This window comes from Pterocles gutturalis, unplaced genomic scaffold (assembly GCF_000699245.1).
Source record: "Pterocles gutturalis isolate BGI_N339 unplaced genomic scaffold, ASM69924v1 scaffold2358, whole genome shotgun sequence".
NCBI classification, from domain to species: Eukaryota; Metazoa; Chordata; class Aves; order Pterocliformes; family Pteroclidae; genus Pterocles; species Pterocles gutturalis.
This window is the reverse complement of record NW_010120150.1, coordinates 41,062-57,926: the sequence shown is the minus strand read 5'-3', so window position 1 is coordinate 57,926 and position 16,865 is coordinate 41,062.

Sequence of the window (16,865 nt, the reverse complement as noted above, 5' to 3'; positions counted from 1 at the left end):
TGCCCAGCCAGACAGGAGAGCCCCAAGGTGAACTGCAGCAGCAGAACATGCCAGGGAAAAACACATGTCCATGCAGTCCAGCTACTAAGACTTTTTTTCAGATAGCAAAAAAGACTCCTGCTCATGGAAAGCTGACATTTCCTCATAACTGGTGGCTTTCTACAAGGAGCAAGCATCCTTACAATTCATAGATTCATAGAATGGTTTGGGTTGGAAGGGACCTTCAAGATCATCAAGTTCCAACCCCCCTGCCATGGGCAGGGACACCTCCCACTAGCCCAGGTTGCTCAAAGCCCCATCCAGCCTGGCCTTGAACACCTCCAGGGATGGGGCATCCACAGCTTCTCTGGGCAACCTGGGACAGTGCCTCACTTCCCTCACAGGAAAACATCTCCTTGATTCTTTTGATGCTATAAGAAAGGCCATCTCCATCTTTTTTTTTTCTTTTGCCTTCCAATGTCTTAGCAGCCTCTACTCTCAAGAAAAATTACTCCACAGTGGAGAAAGCTGTAAAAGAAAGAGATTTGGTCTCCTTCCTCTTGCTAGGGATTCACTTGATAAAATACATTAATAAAGAGAGATAACATACAAATCTCTAGTTAGCTGTTCTGGTGAAGTAAGGAAAATTAACTCAATTAAACAGCTAGTTCTGAACAATGAATAATTTTTTGCTCCCCCCCCCCAAGGTGTGCGCCAGGCTTTCCCCTGGGGAGCTTGATGCAGGTTCACTGCCAGCAACACAAGTGATCGCTGAAACGTGCAAGAGATTGCTTGGGAGGTGACCAAGTCCCAGGGGACTTCCTCGACCATGACGCAGCATCCAGGAGAGTTGATTGACAACTAAAGACTCATTTCGTCTTCACAAACTATATCCAAATAAACAAGACTTCTCTAAATTTTCTCCTTTCTTCTGCTTTCTTTGGGGCATTTTAGCTGCCTGGAGGTGTTGTCTAAGATTTCCGTGAAAATCAAATGTGACAAAAATTTAAGCACATTAACAACTGGAAATTCAATGAGATACTCAGAGATGACCAAATTAAATTACCACAGCACTATAGTGCTCTTGAATCATCTTTCCTCTCCAGCTGCAGCCTACATTAATTGCAATACCTGTTTTAAAGACAGCAACAGGAAGAAAGGTAGAGGAGAATACTTTGATCTCTAAAAACATTGAAAGGAACATGTTATAGTGTCAGAAGAAAAAAAGAAAAAGAGGAAGGAGACCTTGGAGAACTAAGGATAAATCAAGCTTAATACAGCATTAAAAAAAGAATTAAATGTCAGAGAAAATCAGCGAAGAGAAGCCTCAAGAATAGCTTTGTGTAACTCCTTTTAATCTTAGAAAATTTCAACACCTATGAGATAAAATCTGAAGCATCAAAACAGCCACCGAGACAAAAATAAATAAATTCCCATGTTTGAAAAGAGTGGCAGGCTGGTTATGCCAGGCACAGTTTATCATACACTGTTTTCCTGTGGAAGATGTGTATTTTCAGCAGTTAAGATATTATTATAAACTTGGCCAACTGCAGCCAGAGCATTCAGCTCCCACTTTTAATAAAATACAACCCCTGCCTGTATTCACTCCAAATAGACATTTTGCAAGTTAAAAACAAATAGATAAATAAAAACAGTTATGACCCTCTGGACAAGAAATATTTCCGTTAATAAAATTTTTTTCTCTTTATTTACAGTTTCTTCTTCTCAGTGCAAAAGTATTATCTCTTATTTATACTGATGTTTTCTCCAGGCAGAATTGGGTCTTATTCACCCATGAAAAACACCGTGTTTTCATGAAAACAGATTCACCTAAGCACACATTAATACAAATCACTTATGAAGCATCCAGCAAGATGTAAAGCTAGGAAGCTCTCCTACTCTTTCAAGGTTCAAAAACTGGGAAAATCATATTGCAGCAAAAGACATAGTATTATGAAAACTAACTTTGGGAAAATAAATACAGACTTCTAGCAGAGGTGTGTAACCAACTGTTCCAAAAGGATTATATTTATTTTTCAGAAATGAACAGATCAGCCAAGCCATTAGTTCAAGATTCTAACCAAAAATCCGCAGAAGTCAATTCAAAGCTTCTCAAGGACAGAAGATCTAATCCTTTTTGTCTGATGACCCAAATCCCACACAAAGCCAGTAAGACCGCTTTGCTGGCAAGGGACAACACAAAAGAAGAACCCTCACCACGATATAAGAGAGTTCTGTAAACCAGGAATAAACACGTCAAGTGTTTTTCTCTTCATCTACCTTTGTACCGATTTCCTGATGCCGCTTGAACTTAGGCCGAGCACAAAGTCAGCCTCCATCTGTTCTCACAGGCAAAGAAGCCAACTGAAGATTGCTAAGTGACCCCAAGAGCTCCCACACACCTTGGGCTGGCTTGAGAAATGCAAAGAAATATCCCAGAAATCTTGAATACAAATATACTGCTTGTCCCCAGACTGTTACACACCAAAGGGTTATCGCATTTTCTTAACTCGGCAGAATCCCTTGTCTTTCCTATTGGGGGGGGACCCTAACTTTCCTCATTTCTCTGTCATACCCAATATGTTTGGGTGTATGGCATACATATGCCAGCAGAACACTGCACAGCTTAGTAGCAGCTCCTATACTAGAAAATAACATGCAAATAGCTAAATTAACTAAAAGTCACTGAAAACTTTTTTACCTTCTATTCTACAAAGAAAAACACTCCTCTGGTCTGCCTCTGCAACATAAAACATCACCTTGGCTGTGTAAGGGCTCAGGACAGGGGTTTGCATCAGCCCTGATTTGTGGGAGCTGGCAAAGAAAGGAACGTTTGTCTAAATGGGATAAAGGGGCAGAAGACAGGAACACAAGCCACTGGCTGGGCAACCTGGGGCCAGGGCAGGTGAGTCAAGATCAGCCCTAGGTAAGATCTTGGCAGCAGAAAAATGGTCTTTGGTTTATGGTTTAATTGCAACAGTTCCTGTAAATGCACCAGCTTAACTGTCTGCAAGGAAGGGGACATTTTCCTTCACAAAAAAATACTGGTTGGGAAAAATGGATTACTTAAAAAAACCCCAACAGTTCACACAACATTTTCATTATGAACACACATTTTATTTAATACATTCTGTGCTTCAGTTCATTAAAAATATCCCTCGCATTTCCCAAACTATAAATTATATTTAGCTGATAGATTGGGCTCTGCTATTCAAATTATTCAGACAGCCATCAGGTCGGGTTTGTAGACGAGTTCCCACATTAGGCAGATGTTACCAGCTCAGAGCTCTCAGAAATACAAAGCTCTTCAACATAGCTCTTCCCATTATTAAAATTCTCCTCAAGGAAATAAGATGCCGAACAAAAGGCTTAGCTGAAGACACTTAAAAGTTCATGCATATGCTGTTGGAACTATCAAAAGGTGCATTAAACAACTTCCAAGAGGAACGCACCCATCTGTTTTACGCTGTCTCGCAGACAGTTAGTCTAATTAAGCCTCCCAGGCAGGGTGCAGTTCCCCAGTGAGCTCTGCACTCTCTTTACATTTAGAATAATCTCAAAATCTTCCAGCCTTTGATTGATGTCCCAGTTACTTCATGACCATTTGAGGGATTCCTCTGCTTGCCTTTATTTTAGTTAGATGACTAATTACTGCATAGTCCGTACCAATTAACACTGATGTTAGCAGTTAAGACTGTTAGTGGTAACGATTTCTGAAACACAACAGCACTCCAGGCTTGATCATCAACCAGGGGGAAAATTAATGTTATCTATTCCTTAACAAAAAAAAATTCTGAATTTCTGCACACAAATCCCAAATAAGAAAAGACACTTCATCGTATGTGGATCTTTATAGGGGTTTATAGCCGGTAACACACGTTACTGGGGGATGTCAGTCTGGACTACTAGGCATCCACGGCAGTTGGGCACACCATGGGGAACACCATGGCATTCCGTATGTAAACATCAGCAGTAGTTTTTTTCCAAGGATTAACTGCTCAGGAATCCAAAGGAAAAGTGTGGCATTTATAGAACTCCCGGTATTTTTTTATAGATTTCTGATTGAAACATCCTGAATAGACATAAAAATACATATAAAATATTTAATTATCCTGAACACACCCTCAAAAATTTAATGTGTTCTTTAATACACTCAATTAAATGAATATCCACCCAAAATATATATCCTCCACAATTTAATTCCAGAATTAGAATTTAATTCCTTCTTAGACTAGGTCCAGAATTACCTCTGAAGTACAAATGTCACTGAGCTCAACATGCCAGAAGTCAACTCACCGCCAGTACAGATCTCTGAAGCCTGTGGAACTATATGCACTTAAGCCAAACATTGAATTTGTCTCAATATCTACATGCAGTTCACAAGTTCAACAAGGTCCACACTACAGTGACATTTTTAAGCCATTGAGCTCTATTACATGTGTTTCAGTTAAATAGACATCATTTATTTAAACAAACCTCCAGGAGGAAAATTAAACTCAATCGCTTAGAAATCAACAGGTACACAGAGGTATTTTTCTTCCTGGCTCAGTGTTAAAACAGACAGTTGGTGAACTAATTCAGAGGAAGCAGGTAAAACGTTATAAGAGAGCAAATATTTTTAATACAGGAAAAAAATTTAAAAATATATTTTTAAAATAGGACTCTGCAAAGGTTTCCAGCACTGCCCTCATCCTTCCTGTCGAAGGTTTCTGGCAGCCTTGTTGGCATAGGAGGCTCAGGGCTGCAATTCCCAATGGGCAAGCATCAGGGTAAGCATTGCACTTGGGTGTAAAGATCCCATAGGAGTGTAACCTTGGCAATTTATACAAGGTGTTTATTAGAAATACAGGTATCATACAGGTGTTATTTTTTAATTAATATTTTCAATAAAAATTCATACTTTTATTTACAACTATCCTACTCAGATAACATGGTTGAGATGCAAACAAAGTTTATGGAAGAATTAAATTTTTTTATACCTGAGTAACATGAACAAATCTCAGCTTCAGAGCTACAGAGTTAATAGTTTCAGTATCAACTTTAAAAAAAAAAAAAAAAAAAAAGGATAAAGCTAATATTTTTCCCATGAAGATTTTGAAATGACTGTGTTTAAATGTCAAACAGCACAACAGTATTCTCATGGACTAGATGTTACCAAATATCAGTTTATCCTCAACAAAATGCGTGCTTCCCAAAACTACAGAAAAATTCTCAGAGCCAGAAAATTTTTCTACGGATCAGAATATATTTTCATTCTGCTCTGTCCATTAAAATAAATTTAAAAAAAAAAAAAAAAAAGAATTTCCCTTTAATCTGCTGGGGAGCAGATAGCAGCAACTGGGACCAGGACCAGGTTCTCCAGCTCAGACCACTCACTCCCTGCTACCAGCCAGTCCCCAAACACCAAAGAAGAACATGTTTTAAAAGCAGTATTTATTTTACATTTTAGTAATCCTTCTTGTAAGTGATCCATTATCTGTCAAACAACATCTTTCTGCTTCACATGCAGAACAGAATATAAGGAAGTTTGGCTAAAATTAAAGTCACGTCACTTAACTCAGATGGCTAGTAAAGCAATTGACTTCCAGAAGAAAAATCTCTCATTAACAAATTCCCATCTCGGAAGAGAGCAGCAGCTGAAACCACATTCCACAGAAAAAATAAAGAAAATCACTGCTTCGTGAGACTAAATCATATTATGAGAGAAAAATATTTTCCATTATTAGCTGCCATATAAATAAGGAATGTACAATTATTTCTCACAGCTCTCTGCATGTTCTGAAATATTATTTTTGTCAGAAGTGTAATTGAAATGACTCTCCCTGACACTTGGGCTTCATTGAATAAGAATTCATAGCTTTTACTAAAGGATATCTAAAGATATTGGACACTTTGCATCCTATCATTAGGCATCAGGGAACAGGTTGCTATAACAGACAAGGATGGCAGTGAGACAGAGACCTGAACAACAACAGAATATGTCATCCTACCCATCCAGGTAGTTATGCATAACAAGATTATTTCACAATAGTTGACCTAATTTAAAGATAAAGGATTAAAAAGTCATCACTCTGACTACTGGTATCCTCTAACTTTCCCCCCTTGAAGCTGTTCTGAAATATTGACTTTGTAAGGACAACACCATTTTTTTTCTGAACTAAATTGATTGGATTTGAGCCCAAATAAATTAAACAGAGAATAGAGTCGCAGACATTCCCAAGCAAACATCAATTATTTCTTTGAAAGACAAAGCAGGACCATGATTACTATACCTATGCAGAGACAGGCACCTCAGCTCCATTTCTCACATTATAAAACAAGATAGAAGATGAATATGCATTGCTACCCACTTTTGACTTTGCTTTCCTTTTTTTACGTCCTTGTTATGAAGGGACCAGTAGAAATTCTTGAACAGAAAGCTGAAAGGGTATGAGGGGAACATGAAGCTTTCCTGCTTTTGGACAGAGCATTGCTTGACAAAGATGTGAAGCAAAGCAGCTTCTCCAGCCTGGCTTCCATACCAGGAAGGGACTGGAAGACAACAGCAGATGAGGCTGCCAGAAATCCCGGAGACCAATGGGGTGTGTCCATTCAGCACATGGATCAAAGACGAAATGGTCCAAGGTGCCCAGCAGCCCCTGAACAGACCAGTGGGCTCTGCATGCCTGTGCTGATGCACCATAAACCAGAGCATCTGCAAGGCAGGACTGACTGGATATCCAGCTAGAAGAAACTTCAGAAGAAGTGTAGTAAACTGTTGGTATTGGTAACCAAAAGCTGACCACACCCAGCAGGTCCAGGTGGGAGGAGGACAAGAAATACAGCAAATTCCATTCCTTGGTCCATTGCGGGCCAGCCAACAGAAGCAGCTGTTCCCTAACCCTCTAAATAGTTAAGGGATCAAAGGGGCCATCAAGCACCTTCTTAATTGCATCAGAGCTTTTTTTTTTTTTTTCTGAAACAAGCTGGATCTCATTTCAGCAAGAGCATTTCATTATATTGAGTAAAGGAAAATTGGAAGCTCCCCCTTCACTAGGCTTTGATCAGACAAGTAGCCAAGGAGAAGGAAATAACAGCAGCAGAGCTCAGATTAATTCCTCTTTGAACCAGAGATAGCAATGATGTTTTGCTCTCAAAGGTCAAGGTAAAGGCAGAGTCATGGCAAAAGACCACTAAAACACTGATCGAGTTAATGGTTTAACACTTCAACGAGAAAAATCTACCCTTTTGTGATCGCAAAAGGCAGTAACAGAGATAGGTTTGTGTTACAAAAAATTGAAATCTGCATTGCATTTGGGATTTATATACCCTATGTTTATGAGCATTTGATTCATTTGGTGCAAAAGGCAGAGGGTCTGTTACACACTTCAGACACAGTGTGAATTTTGAATGTCCCCACAAGTTTCAACATACAGGCTCAAGTCTCTTCTCAAGGTCATGATTGAATTGTATGAAATTATACTGGAAACCTACATAAGGACTTTTAGAGTAACATCAGAATAGTCCACCTCTGTTCCAAAAATTAATTTATTCATCTAGATTACAAAAACACAGAAAGTTAAGAATGGAGAGTGAGAACCATAAGATCATACAGATGCAAGATTTTAATTATTTATGTTTAAAATAAATTGGACTGGCAGAAGTTTTCAAAGGAGTTTAAAGGAAACCAGCTTCAAAGTTGTTTTAAAATTCAGGATCTTTTGAAAGTCTACCCACCATTAATATCAGTTACTCCTGCTGGCCAGAAATTGTCTGGAGATAAACATGCAGCACGTGAAGAAGAACCAAAGAGAAGTAATCTCAGGTAAATTACCTGCATCCCACACTATGTTTTAGCCTCCTACTCAAGAAAGAGCTCAACTTCAGGGTTAATTACTAGCCAGAAGATAAGAGCATCTTCTCTGTTTGCATAGTGCTCACATGGTCCTTGGCAGCCATCAGCAGCGAGTACAAGACAGCAAGAGAGCAAGCGCAGGCTGCATCCACCTCCTCTGCCTTCACCCCTTTTCTAGAATACTAGCGGGTTTGAGACCTCCATGCATTTTGACTCTCCTGCCCTCCCTGCATTTGAGGATGCACTTCAGTGAATCCTCAGGGGAAAGAAAAAAAAGATAAAAAACCCAAACACAACCACAACACACAAAAACCAAACAAACCACCGAGAAAAAATAACCTCACTTAAGTGGTTTGATGCACACCAGCCACCCCAAGAAGAGTGATCCCTAACGGCCAGCTACAGAAGGAACGGAAGGTCCCCAGTCAAGAGCTTGCTGCATTTACCGGATTTCAACGGTTTTTGTTGTTTTGTCTTTCACTGTTACCCTGTTTTCAGACTGTAAAACAAGGGTGTTGTAGTTTTGATCCTGGCTGGCAGCCAAACACCACACAGCCGCTCACTCACCCTCTCCCCTCCTGGGGATGGGAGAGAGAATTAAAGGGGTGAAGGGAAAAGAGACTCGCAGGTTGAGATAAGAACAATTTAATAACTAAACTACAATAATACTGGAAATAATAATAATGATTATTATAATTATAGTAATATAGACAAATATACAAGTCAGTGATACACAGTGATACTGCTCACCACCTGATGACCAAGGCTCAGCCTGTTCCCAGTTAACGATGCTGGAGCAGGGAGAGTCCTGACACCACAATCCCAGAAAAGAGAGAAGAGCCCAAGTGTCTGAGAGACCAAGACAACCCTGAGAGAGAGGTGGCCCAGAGAGACCCAACCTGGACACAGAGAGAGAGCACTTCCAGACAGACCCTCATCCCTATCCTGGACACGCCGTGCATGATATGGAATAGACCATTGGCCAGTTTGGGTCTCAGTCCTAAATTTAAGGTCAAATCATGGACTAGCAACTGGGGCTGTGCTCCCTCCCAGCTTCTCCTGCACCTGCAGACACTGGCACAGCAGACACTGTAAAGTCCTGTCCTGGCAGCAGCTCTAACCATCAGTGTGTGATCAGCTTCTCCTCAGCACAAATCCAAACCAGAGCCTCTCACTGGCTACTGTGAAGACAGTTAACTGTCTCAGCTGAAATCAGCACAAACACAAACATAAATTAAAAAATCCAGTAACTGCTGAATACAAGATGTCTGCAAACTCTTAGTCTGCTGTGAAAATAGGACACAATATTGCACAACAGAAGGGCATCTCAAATCCCTTGGCAATGCATCCTGATCCTGTCCTTGAACTAAATCAGCAGCCCAGATACTTGTGCAACATTATGCATGTGTCCATAGAAACACATTCCTCACCAAACCAAAAGTGGACCTCCACAAAAACCAAATTATTTCTGCTGCTGCAAAAAGTTCAGGATCAACAGAACTCTGCTAGTATACAGGCAGTGATCTGGCAATCCAAAGGCTGATATTTGATATCCTTCTGGGAAAAGTTCCATGAATACATCATCACCTGTATGATACAGCATCAGACATGCACAATAATTCAGTGCTGGGGTTTGCACCAACACAAACTCCATTGTGTCTCTCTCAATGAAAAACAGCACAACTACTTTGGCAAAACAAAACACCAAACAAAACAAAAAACCCACACAATCATACCCTTTAATGGAGGAGAAAATGCTCCTTTCAAGACAAAAACATAAGTGATGCTTGTTTTAAGATGACAGGGAACAGAAACAGCTTTTTGCAGCAAACTGCAAGGTTCCAGTGCCTGCTTACTTGGTCAAGCACATGGCCATACCCCATCACATAGGGCAAGAGAAGTCCAAACACCCCACATGCAGGGCAGGCTCAATATGCTGTACATGTATTTCTCATTTTGAGAATACTCTACATTGAAAAAGATTCAAAAAAAAAAAAAAATACTATAGCAGTCTGCTATTCATAGCCAGTCCTAGGAGTAACCCCAGCCTAACTGGCGTGTGACAGTAGAAGATGGAGGGTCAGCAAGCAGTGGTGAGGGTTGAAGAGCAGGGCAGGCTTCAGAGGGAGGTTACAGGAAAACAGGTTCCCAGTCACACATCAGGAAAGATTTTTTTTTATAAAAAACAAGAGCAACAAGGACCAGAGAAGAAAATACACTCAAAAAAGGTAAAAGGAAGAAGTCTCAGTGAGAAAGAGCATGTCCTAAAGAGCATCAAGAAAGTGCTGTGAGGTGCCTACCCACTTAAAACATTGCCACAGAGAGGTCTGGGAGATACCAGGAGTTCTCCCCATGCAGAAAGGTCAGCCTGCTCTGCCAGGCATCTCCAGCACAGAAATCATCTTTGCTAAGTGGCAGCAACTTTTCTTTTTTTGGCATGCTATCCCAACCCAGTCCTTGCTAGTGGTGCCTCGAGAGATAAAACTTTATCTCAGTAGATCTGTCTCATCCTTTAGGGTCAGACCGTTCAGTTCCCAGGCTCAGATGGAGCCTGTACCATGCAGGACATTCCCAGAGGCAGGTCATACGTTGAGCAGACAGCTATGTGCAGCTGGTCAGCCTTCACCGACATTGCACTTGATGGCAGGTAGTAGGTTCAATTTACTCCATGTGTAGTGGAGTTGCTGCAAGCTTAATTCCCGAGACCTCAGATTCTTAGTCTGCCTATTCCAGTCACTGCTTTGAAGTAATTCCTAATTTCAAGCCCAAACTCAACCCAATATTATTTGTTAAGAAACAAAGACAAGCAATAGATGAAAACTGCACATCTACACCTCAGATGAAGCTATGTATTGCAGTCATTTTTTATAAAATAATTTTAAATACTTATTTTTCTTAGAGCAAACACTAACAGATTTTATTAGTTTAAAAGAAAAGAAATACATTAACATGTAAAAGAAAATTTATTAGCAAACTCAGGTGCCTTGAGTCTCTCTTTAAAAAAAAATAGTCCTGCTCAGAAGGTTGGTGTCCATGAGCCTGACCTCCTTTGGATGGAGATCCAGCACAGCTAGAAAGAAGGGAGAGCACTTTGCTCCTTCCTTGCACTGCACAAACCTCCTGTGACCCTTCTGGTTCCACAGTATGAAAGCAGAAACTTCCCCAACACAGAAGATTGAGGTAAAGAGCTAACCCAAAAATCAGACCTCTCCTCTCTTGGCAGATAGGATCCCTTGCCAAAATAAATCCTGCTCCCCTGGCACCTTCCAAAGGACGGAGCAAAAAATGAGCTTTAGCGTGGATGGAAGATGGTTCCACTGGTGCTACCTCTGCAGCAGCACAGATTCGCTTCCAAGACTTCTTGGGCAGTAGCTGAATTTTATTTTTACAAGGCACTGCTAGAGACTGCAAACGCCCTGCAGTTCAGCTGCAGTACCTCAGATAAAGTATTCACAATGGAACCTGAGCTTTCGGGTTTGCAACCATTTTCAGTAAAACTAACACAGAAAAAAAAAAATAAATTGTTCTTTTCAGAACAGGAACAGGTGAAACTGCACCACATTCTAGTTTCCCAGGGTTCACTGCCAAGAGTCTGCAAAGGGCTTTTGAATCCTCTAGATGTCATCCATGTTGCTGAACAGCAAACAACTAAAACTGAGGTTATGTCTGTTTGTTTTAATATATTTTAAGAATGGAGTCCAAGACTGAGCACCCACTGCCCTTTCTTTATATTTGCAGCTGGAAGGCATCACATCCAGCGCTATTTGTTAATGACAGCACAGATACAGACAAGAACAGTAGTGTGTTAAAGACATGAAGAATTGAGAGTTAGCACTATGATGATTTGGGTTTTTAATAGCTATCAGAATTTTATTTCAGTGATTCATCAGTATCCATGCCTCGTCCCTCTGCACATAAAGTGTGTTCATGAGAATGAGTTTCCATCCGGGATGTGTGTCTTGCCTCAATTTAGGAAAACAGATTTAATAAGTGGTTATCAAACACTTTTTTGATTCTGCTTTGTATGCAGCATGGACAGAGATTTAAGAGCCCTGTTGATAAACTATATGCAAGAGACAAAATGGGGTTTCTTTTGCAAACTACTTTTCAAATATCTTGTAAATATTGACAGACAAAATGATAAGAATTTATGAAAGCACAAAATTAATCCATCTTCCCTATAAAACTTGATTAGATGCATTGATTACATAATAAAAGCCTACAGTTTGGTTTTAATAAGCTACAAATGATGTGTCCAAGATGAGGAGCATCGTCTTTAAAGTTGCTGGAGAAGATGCCATTTTCTCCTTTTCTAAAGCTTTGTAACCCTGTTCAAGCCAATGGATTGATAAGTAAAATCAAAGTCAGACCTTTAACATACTCTATCTTGCTAATGATTAATGGTATTGAAAGAACTCACCAGTTACAGCTGGCTTTGGGTCATGCCCCAAGCCGAGCTCAAGGATAAATCCATACTGGTCATTAAAGAAAGAGGCATTTCCTGGGTTTCAAATACTTACAACAAATTGTCCATGAGAAATCCATGGGCTAGAATACATTTGCAGCATGTATTAACAGCTAACACTGGCTTTCAAGTTACTTCAAGAAAAATCATACTGTGTTCTGACAATTTGAAAAGAGAAAAAGTTCTGCTTCCTGGATAACTTCTTCACAGTCATTATGCATTCATCTCAAGTGGGATTTTAGATACAGACACACTTAAGCTATAAGATAAAGCAGACATGTGCTTATACTGAGAGTACATCTGCAGCATATAAGGAAAAAAATTCCACCTTGGATCAGCCTGGCATCCACTGAGACTGAATATCCAGCACACGGTTTTTCACGAGACAGAGCAAGGTACCAAAAAAAAAAAGTAGACATATAGACCAGAATAGCAGGGAAGCCACCTGCAAATTACAAGTTGCTTATAGCCCTCCAACCTTACCTGCTCAAAGTTCTCTGGTTAGCATGCAATTATAACAACCCTGGACACACTTAATGAAAACACTAAAAAAAAATTTCACATCAGCATCACCACCGTATAGCAATTGCTGGTGGGTGTATTGCCCTAACAAGCAGGTTTGAGTCATAGGCACCAATTAGCACTCTAGAAAGAATAAAAACAGGAAATAATAAGCAAGACAGGACAGATTGCACAAATATTGTAAGGAGAAGTATCTGGTAGAAGTTCTCTACGGTTGCTACACTCCCTCAAAAATGGGAGATCTTAAAGAAGGTGGAAATTTGGCCAAGATGAAACTGTGTTGGGAAAAGAGCTAGCAATAGAGAGACAAGAAAATGGAAATGACAGAAAGAATAAGGAAAAAAGAAGAAAGACAGACATTTGAATACTGAAGTCTGAAGCGTTCATACCACTTAATGAAACAAAATAGAACAGTAGAAGATACTCTGGCTTTAGGCTAAGTTTACAAACAACTGAATTCACCTTGGACTAATCCAGCCGGTCTGATCAGTTAGTGTATTGTCTAATGGTGAAGCCCTTAGAGAGATTACCCCACTCCTATTTAGGTGCTGGTACATTATCTGGTTAAACCTTCTGTCCTTCCCTGCTTTGCCATGTGTTGTATGATTTGAGGACTGTACCATCCTTGTGTATATAATATTTAAGATATGCAAGATTTGAGCATCACTTTTAAGTGCTTTGCAATACTGATATCAACCGTGTTAAATGCTGGAATATTCTATCACAGACCCTGGAGAAAAAAAAATTAAAAAAAAAAAAAGAAAAAAAAAGGAGAGCTCACTGTTAGGGCATGGGTACAATTTAATAGATCTCACTGAAGGTTCTTCCGGAGCCTGAAGGGACACAGGAACATAACACACAGTGAGAGCTGTTACTTAACTACTTTTTTATTACTTTCCAATCACTTTTTTTGAATGGGATAAGCAATCAAAGATTTTATTCGCAGATGGCTCTAGCTGGATTTCTGGTGGTCCTACTCAGGAGCATAAGGAAGATTTTAATGGCAGAGAATCAATCATTGCCACATCCCAACAATGACACTACACTGAATGGAAGAACTGACAAAATGTAAATATTCTCTTTATCAGAAATGTCATCCTCTGCATTTTGTTTCCTCCTCAGACTTTTCTGGTATTAAAAAGCTGACTTTGCTTGAGAGGAAGCAAACAGCATGAAGACACCTCCATTGAGGGGAGCTTGAAGGGCTGTCAGCAGTGGGAAGTGAAATAATCAGGATGAGCAGAAAAACCACTGTGTGGCAAGTTCCTGCTGCCAAGCAATAAAAACCGCTGTAACAGAAGGCTGGAACCTCAGAAAGAAAAGTGTCAGGTTGAGAAACACTTTGACAAAGATCATGCCCAAATAAAAGGTGGAACGTTTGGGGAGAGGCAGCAGAGGAAACAAAAAATAAAAACAATTTATTCATAGCAGACACTTCAGTAAGTGCTCAAAGTATGAAGTAGACCAGATAAATTTTCAAAACAGCTGTTGGATGATAACACACAACCTAGCAAAGTGTGCTAAAGTTACCCTCCCGCAAATACAACTCTGAATCCTCTTTACCTTGTTCCAACCTCCATTGCACCTCCATAAGCTGCCTCTTCAGAGAAAAAACACACACGGAAAAGAGGAATGAGACTGCTCTCACTTTGTATTGCTTACCCCAAAAGCAAGAAATTATATTTTTTATAGCTTTAAATTTGGTTGCAATGCCTCCACACCAGGGCAGATACCACAGGCCTGGAAGCAGCTCTGAACAAGTAATTTAGGGCTTGATCCTGTATCCTGGTTAGGTCAAGGTAAAAATATCCATGAGTACTATTTCTCCCCTCACACACCTTTCTGGGACCACCGGCATCTGTCAACAGCAGCCAAGTACTTCAGAACAAAAATAAACTTTTGCACCAAAACATTCAAGATTTGTACAAGGCTTCACCTTGGAGTAAACTAACACAAAGGCAGGTACGGACTTGCTCGCTGCCTGCTCAGAGCTTTGTGTGTCCTCAGAGCTTGGAATAGCCTGGAATTACAGATTCTGCCAAGCTCTTTTACATATTGCAGTTAGCAACCTCCTCCCAGCCCAATCCAGAGAGACAGTGTACCAAAACATACCTTTTGATTTGTACAAGGCTTCACCTTGGAGTAAACTAACACAAAGGCAGGTACGGACTTGCTCGCTGCCTGCTCAGAGCTTTGTGTGTCCTCAGAGCTTGGAATAGCCTGGAATTACAGATTCTGCCAAGCTCTTTTACATATTGCAGTTAGCAACCTCCTCCCAGCCCAATCCAGAGAGACAGTGTACCAAAACATACCTTTTTGTGGGGTTTTTTTTTTTTTGGGGGGGGGGGGGGTTTTGGGGTTTTTTTTTTGGGTTTTTGTTTTTGGGGGGGTTTTAGGTTTTGGGTTTTTTTTATACAGCACACATAGCAAATCATTCGCAACACTGCTTGTAGACAAGCCACCTGCTCCTCAGCGATTCATTCAATTCACATCCACATCTCCAAAGCCCCTACCCAGCTATAACCTGGAGCATCTCTAGCCACCCACAGTAACCAAGGTCTTACCTCCCTTTTTCATGAAGCAAATCTGCTTCCAGACCCTCTAGACACGTTCTCCTCAAAGTGCAGGTTTGCCACACAAAGATAAATCTTATTCTCCTTTTGCATCCCAAGTTTGTTCACATTGATAGTAAAAAACTCTCACGGGCTTCAGAGACCTCTTATAACATATTACAGACGTGCAGAGGCTCTGAGGAACAATTTGAGCTACCTCTGAACAAGACTGTTCCATTTGGATCCAAATTGCTCCTTACTATCCAAGGCCTGGAATTGCAGATTTCTGTTCAACTGCATGTTTTACCACACACTCCCCAGAAGTTAAGGAGTTTCTCAACATCTTTTTGCTGGAGAGAAACATGGTTTTATTTATTTTGATTAAGAAAGACTTGCTCCGATAATGGTATTTCTAGCATTTGCAAATTTGAAAACACTGTAAATCCCCAAAGCTTCCCTGGTCTAAGTCTTTTAAATCTCAGGCAGATTTGAAGTTGCTTTAAATCTCTCAGAAAGTGATTCACCATAAATCCCAGCACAGCCAGGGCACGTTAAATGCATTTTGGCTGATAAGAATACCTCGTGAACACACACCGCTATCGGAACAGCTCCAGCACACCCATGCTGCTCACATCTGCCCTAGACTTCACGGGGGCGGGGGGGGGCTGGATCCAGCAAAACAGTGAAGCACTCCTAAAGTGTTATAGAAAGAAAAACCATCATTTTCTGAAAGTATAATTTTGTTCTGCCCCACTAAGCTTTTCAATGTTTTCAGCAGTGCTGATTTATTAGGATTGCTCTGGGAGACGGCACTCAGAAGCATCTTTTGCTGTAAAATCCCCACGAAGGAGAACAACTTTTACATCTTTCAAACTGTCTGCCGTGAAACATTTTTTTCATCAGGATGAAGGTGTTTAGGGATTTTCTATGTAATATGGAATGATAACCCCACTGAGAGCATGCCTGGTCTTGGTTAGGAGCCCACAAATGATGAAGTGCTCCTGGATGGACAAGTTACTCTTCCAGTAGCAGATATTTCTGTTTGAATTAAGTGCTAGTGAAGAAATTCTGCCACCAGCAACTCCCTGTGTAAAGCTTACTGGGATTTTTTTCTGTTTGTTTTAACTGGGATCTGCAAGAGCCAGCAATGAAGCAATAAAGGGACAGAAAACTAATTAGCAGATCTCACATGCAAACACTATTTGCCATATCAAACCCTCCACTTTTTAGGCAGAAGTGTTGCCAAGTGGCAGCAACAACTTCCACGAGAACAGAGAAATACTTCCCTGCAACCCCCCATCCCTGTGTCCTGGCACCTGAAGGAAAGTTTGTGATTCCTTTCTTGGGAAGCACATACACAACAGTTTAGCCCAGACGGGCATATGGCACCTTCAGGGAGAACAACCCCCTTCCCAGCCTGTCCCACAGCCCCCTGCCCCAGCACACACAGGGTTCATATAGCAGATTATTCTGTATATACAGTGATGAAGGAATAACTATACCTTTTACACTA